This window comes from Megalobrama amblycephala, unplaced genomic scaffold (assembly GCF_018812025.1).
Source record: "Megalobrama amblycephala isolate DHTTF-2021 unplaced genomic scaffold, ASM1881202v1 scaffold532, whole genome shotgun sequence".
NCBI classification, from domain to species: Eukaryota; Metazoa; Chordata; class Actinopteri; order Cypriniformes; family Xenocyprididae; genus Megalobrama; species Megalobrama amblycephala.
The window spans coordinates 100,871-106,818 of NW_025953444.1; the positions used below are offsets into that span (position 1 = coordinate 100,871).

Sequence of the window (5,948 nt, forward strand, 5' to 3'; positions counted from 1 at the left end):
AGCCTATTCTATAGCCTAATTTTATAAATTCTTTTGAGAAACCATGAGAAAAGGGCGACTAATGACTCACAGTCAATCTTCAGAAATTATGAATTATTATATTTTTAACTAGCCTACGCTGTATAGCCTAGCTGTATGATGTGTTTGCTATCAAACTCAAAACATTGTATAGGCTATTTTTAATGATTAAAAATGCCATTTTTATTATTTTTGTATTAATTAATTTTTTGGACATAATGTTTTAGTTTAGATATTTTTTTATTATATAAGGTAACATTTTAAGCTGTCATTTGGTCATGTTAATCTTAATGCGCCTCACCTTTGGGGCATGTTGTCACAATTCACTTCTAAGAAAAAAGTATCCTATAGGCTATAGAAATTATAAGGACTCACCTTTTCGTTTCATGAGATAGGCCTAGCATTTGCGATCTGATTTGTTTTTGCCAGTTCTCAGTTATTAAAGTCTATATAGTTATTTTGAGATAAATGCTTATAAATATGTATTTATTGAATTATTTTATTTAGTGATCTATCAGTTCATCAGATCTTCTATGATGTGTGGGCACACATCGACAGAAACATTGGAAACATCAAATTAAATGCGCTGAGTTTGAAATTGTAAATCACACGTCATTCACATTCTACCGCTTATTGTTGACTATTTATAGGCCTACACCCCTAAATGTTCCCGTTTCTTCCCGCCCGGTATTTTATCAAAAATGGCAGTAACAACCAAAAGTGTTTAGAAATATTTTGAGAAAACCATTAAAATTATTCCACACAGGGGCGTAACTACAGACAGTGCAGGCAGTGCAGCCAAGGGGGCCCATCGTAATAGCCTGCACTGGGGCCCATCATTATTAAGTTACGCCACTGATCGCAGCGTTTATCCAATGACCGTCTAGTTTCGAAGCGCTGAAAAAAACCGTTCAAAGCAGCCCCATTGAAGTCAATGGACGCTGGGCTTCAATAGGGAAATGCACTGTGACGCTGCGGGAATGTATGAGAAGGAAATCGAGTCAGCCGACCTGCTATATGTAACTGATTCTGAACGAACTCGTCTTTGAGATGAACGTTTTCTAACGCATTTTTAGTCAATAAAATGTTAATACAATAGTACATATTTGACCATTAATTTTGTGACATTATAAGGGAAGCCGAGCTTCCCTTGCAGTCTTAAAGAAATCGCCACTGGTAGGGACAGGGTGAGCACTAAATTTTCGGGCAGGAATGTTGTTCCAGGATCAACAAAATATGTTCATCCAGGAATATGGCAAAATCAGCATGACAGTATGTCACTGGGCACATCTGTTTTCTTCAGCTGTCCACTTATCACAAATGGCAACACTGTGTCAAAAAGATAACATGGAAGCATGTGATAAACATTGTGATTCCTGTGTGATTATACTTCAGTTTCACATTAAAAGCTCTGTCTAAATGTACCTTGTCATAATGTTTATATGGACTTTGCAGTGTGAAGTGGCAAACACGTGTTTTTTGACTCTGTCATCCAATTTTATTTAGAAAGATGCAACACCACAAACAGACTTTTAGTTGTACTTTTGATTAGTCAGTTTATTTATACAAAAGTGAAGTTAATTCTGAGTGTACTCATCAGATATAGTAGATATAAATGCTTTCTACCAGTCTGTCATTTTTTCCCAGTAATGATTTTTTTCCCCCCCATGTGACATCATTAAGCTTATATACTGTAACCTATCCACTGACAGGTAGTTTACCTTTATGAGAATGCACTAATAATGTACATGAATGTATACTGGTGAAATTAGAGTTATTTTTTGAACAAAACCAGCAACTTGTGGCATGGAGGGATCATAAATAAACAAAAAACTGGAGCTAAAAGATCAAGACTTTTTGACAACGCATTTTGGCACACGTGGCCTTCGTCAGAGCTAAAAGGTTACAGGTGTGTGTAGGTTCCTTTAAGTACAAACAGAGGCTGCGTCCGAAACCGCCTACTTCTCTACTATTTAGTAGGGGAAAAGCAGTAGGCGAGCGAATAAGTATGTTCGAAGCAAAAAGAGTAGGCGAAAATTACCTGGGTGACGTAATAATTCTCGCGAGATTCGGACATGCGCCTACTTAAAGTGCGTCCGAAACCGCCTACTTACCTACTTTATAATAGGGAAAGCAGTAGGCGAGCGAATAAGTATGTCAGAGACCTCAGTAATCATAAAATAGTAGTCGAGGAGTTCCCGGATGATCTACTACTTCCGCCCAGATTCTGAAGTATTCCTCGCTGGATACATTTCTATCCCAGGAGGCCACGGGAGAGGATACGTCATAAACAAACACGGAGGAGAAAAGTGCCGCGGATGCTGTCAAATGTGAGTATTGAAAACCAAAAACACGTTTCTTGAACTACTGTAGAGTAAACTGCTGAATGTGTGAAGATGCTAGTTGTGATTTTACTGTAAAAACACGATTATGTAGGCTATAGATAACGGATTCTTTAGTAAACACACATAACTTAATCTCCAAAGAGGATCTACATATTCTAAACCATATCTTAAACATGTTTACTAAATGTTTATTTAACATCTGACACGAACATCTCCTTTAATATGATGACTTATGAGAGATGGATTATGAGTGATGTTTGTGTGCTATTAATCACTGTTGTCAAGACTGTTTACATTACATGAATGAAAATAATGTAAATAAATCTACAGAAACTACACAAGTTTAATCTATTTTATTTGTCCATTAACTGTTAATAAAATAAGTATTGGTTAAGAAGTGAGTTAACACATCATCAACATGTGAATGTAGATTTGAGCTCATAAATCTCAGAGGAAACTTGAATCTTGTCTGATGTTACAGGGACAGATGAGCACACGTGTGTTTATCCAGTAGAGGAATGATGCCATCAAAGGCTTTGAGTGAGGATACTACAGAAATGAATACAAAGTTTATTTAAATCTAAAGTCTAGTGTATTTTAATTATTGTAATTTAAAGTTATTACAGCACTTTTCTGGCTCTTGATGTCTGTATGTTTGCTGCAGAGCTTTTGTGGAGCAGGACCTGCAAGAAAACCTGACGGTGGCATTTGTTAGAAAAAAAAGAGGAAAACCCTAAACAAAATATAAAGTAAGATCATTTTGTTACTTCTAATACACAAATCAAATGACACTGTGCTGTTAAAATGACTGCTTTTGTATTATGTTTGTGCATTATTGTAGGATGTGAATGTCCTCAGACTGGTGTGAGCACTGAGGATGGAGAGCCACAGCAGATCCTGGAAATGGTTCAGTGTCATGGACGAGACCCTCCATCACTCCTCCTTTCAAGTGACTCGATCAAGGACACACTGGAGGAGATGCTGCAGAGATCGAACCAGCAACCTTCTGCTGACCAGCTCAGTGGTTTAGATGACCACACCACAAATGTAATGAAGCTACGACAAAAATTAGCAATTGTAAAAATATGAAATGCAATATGCAAGAAACTGAATGCTGACATTAATTAATTGTAAAATGATTTAATCTGTTTATTTAGTCATGCTGATGGAGAGCACATGAATGTTTGCAGCAGCAGATTGTCCCGCACATCTTCACCCACTCCTGCTCCAAGGATGAGGGGTTCAGGGGTCCATCATCATCATCATCATCATCATCATCATCATCATCATCTTCCTCATTCTCTGGATCACTGATGTCTCCATTGAGAAGAGCAGCAGTGAGGGACATGATGATGAAGGTGTTCATCAGCTGCTTGATCAGAATAAAGCTGCAGAATTGGCACAGCCGTGTTGAGATGACAGCAGGGCTGTAAATACGTGATTGTTAGATCAATACATTTGAATAAAGCTTTGTTTTGTGTGTTGTTGACTTGTATATGCATTTATTTGTCATTATTACTTTTATTAATTCTTTACTTATTTATTAATTATGCTATCAGTAAATGTATATATTTTATTAAGCAATGAATTAATGCATGAATTGACTGTAAATGGAGATGTATTCACATCAGCTGTATTTGTCTAGTGTGTGTTCATGCACAGCTGTCATATGACAAAACATTACATTTTGCTTGTTTTACTAAAGAAGTAAAATGAAAAGTAATATAATTAAGTTTTGGTCAGCATTTATCATCATTATTGTGTGTAAGTGTTGGGGTGTGTTAGAAAAGCAGTTCATTCTGGTGTCATCTTAATTTTAAGTAGTTATATTTACATTTTTGGAGTATAAATCAGTCTTCTCCAAAGGCGAGATCTTCGAGCAGCTGTCTGATGTCTTCTTTGGCTTCAGACATCGCTAACACTGAGGAAAACCGCTCTAGGTAGGGTTTGGAGTTACTTATGCTGTGAGGTGTTAGTGCTCCTGTCACTCATATCTTTATTTTTATTGCAGGATCTACAATTACATACAAGATAAGGGAAAATACCATGGTTGTATCTTTAACAATGAACAATAATAATGACAAAAAAACAAACAAATATGGGTTTGTATACATCATAGTTTGAGATTATATACACAGACAAAGCATGATGACAAGATTAAATATTTTGAATACATCATAATGCTTAAAAGTTATTTATTTGTTTATAATTTAGCCTGAGGGATGAAACTAGAGCTAATTCCACAAGAAAAAGAAAAACAAATGATATTTATGCCACTTTTGCTTGTGGATGGACATTTTTGCATATAAAATAAAGAAATTAACAATACATTCACGTGAATTTGGGTTTTTGTAACATAAATAAATCACATTAGTAGTTTAAAATATAAGAACTTTAAATTAACCCAAATATATATTAATTGTACTACAATTACAAAATTACTGGCTGCTGTTTCTTCAACAAGATCACAAAATAAGCAAGTTTGATCAATATCAAGATATTTACAGATGAAATAAACCTGTCACTCATATCTTTTCAGTTGTTGCGCTTGTGATAACGTCAACATGGCGGATTATTCTCGGATCTCATTCATACTCAACGAGATTTGGCTGTTAAGTACCTACTCTTTTAGCGCTCGTTAAGTAAGTACTTAATGAAATTAAGTACCTACTCATTGAGTAGGCGATTTCGGACGCAGCCACAGACAAAATCCAAACTTACAATGAACCAATGACAAAATTGTATATAATAGCATCCACCAATCACAAAACTTAAAATTACAGTAGTTACTATAGTTACTAGTGAAATTAGGAATATTTAACATTAAGCTTTCAGGTTAATATGCATGTTTTTATTGTGGTCATAATATAATATTATGGCCATTTTATCACATATTTTAGAAGAAAAATAACAATTGTGACAAAACTCTATGAAATAGTGAATAGATGTTCAGGGTAATGTGAAAAATATAAATAAATTAACTATAAATTAAATAAAAAAAAAACATTAAAACATACCTTAAAATAATTATATATAAAAATATAAACAAGCAATGACTGTATCTTTGTACACTCTTAGAAAGGATGTTTTAAAACTGACTCAAAATGTGTTAAATTCTTACACATCAGTGTGTGAGTTTAGGGACAACACTTGTTGTGTTAATTCTGACACATTTACATTTACATTTACATTTAGTCATTTAGCAGACGCTTTTATCCAAAGCGACTTACAAATGAGAGCAGTAGAATCAATCAAATCAACATGAGAACAACAGTATGTAAGTGCTGTGTGAAGTCAGAGTTATGACAGTAAAGTGCTCGTAGCAAGGATTTTTTTTTTTTTTTTTTAATTAATACACAAATAGATGGAATGAAAATAGAAATCAAGGTAAGTGCTACTATTACTGGGTCAAGTGCTGACGAAAAAAATACGTCTGTAGCATTTTTTTGAAAGTGGCTAAAGATTCAGCTGCTCGGATAGAGCGTGGCAGGTCATTCCACCAGCCAGGAACAGACCCGGAGAAGGTTCGTGAGAGTGATTTTGTGCCCCTTTGTGATGGCACCACAAGCCGCCGTTCACTTGCAG

General features: G+C 35.2%; 1 long non-coding RNA gene across 3 annotated transcripts; it reads left to right on the forward strand.

The window, feature by feature from the left end:
• Nucleotides 1-207: 207 nt before the first annotated feature.
• LOC125261937 lies at nucleotides 208-4,106 on the forward strand. 3 transcript variants are annotated; one of them, XR_007183472.1, is made up of 5 exons: nucleotides 208-2,348; nucleotides 2,845-2,903; nucleotides 3,028-3,112; nucleotides 3,205-3,410; nucleotides 3,521-4,106. It is a non-coding gene; the product is annotated as an uncharacterized LOC125261937 (long non-coding RNA). The 3 variants fall into 3 exon arrangements; XR_007183473.1 differs by lacking the exon at nucleotides 2,845-2,903; XR_007183471.1 differs by having other exon boundaries at nucleotides 208-3,112.
• The last annotated feature ends 1,842 nt before the right edge of the window (nucleotides 4,107-5,948 follow it).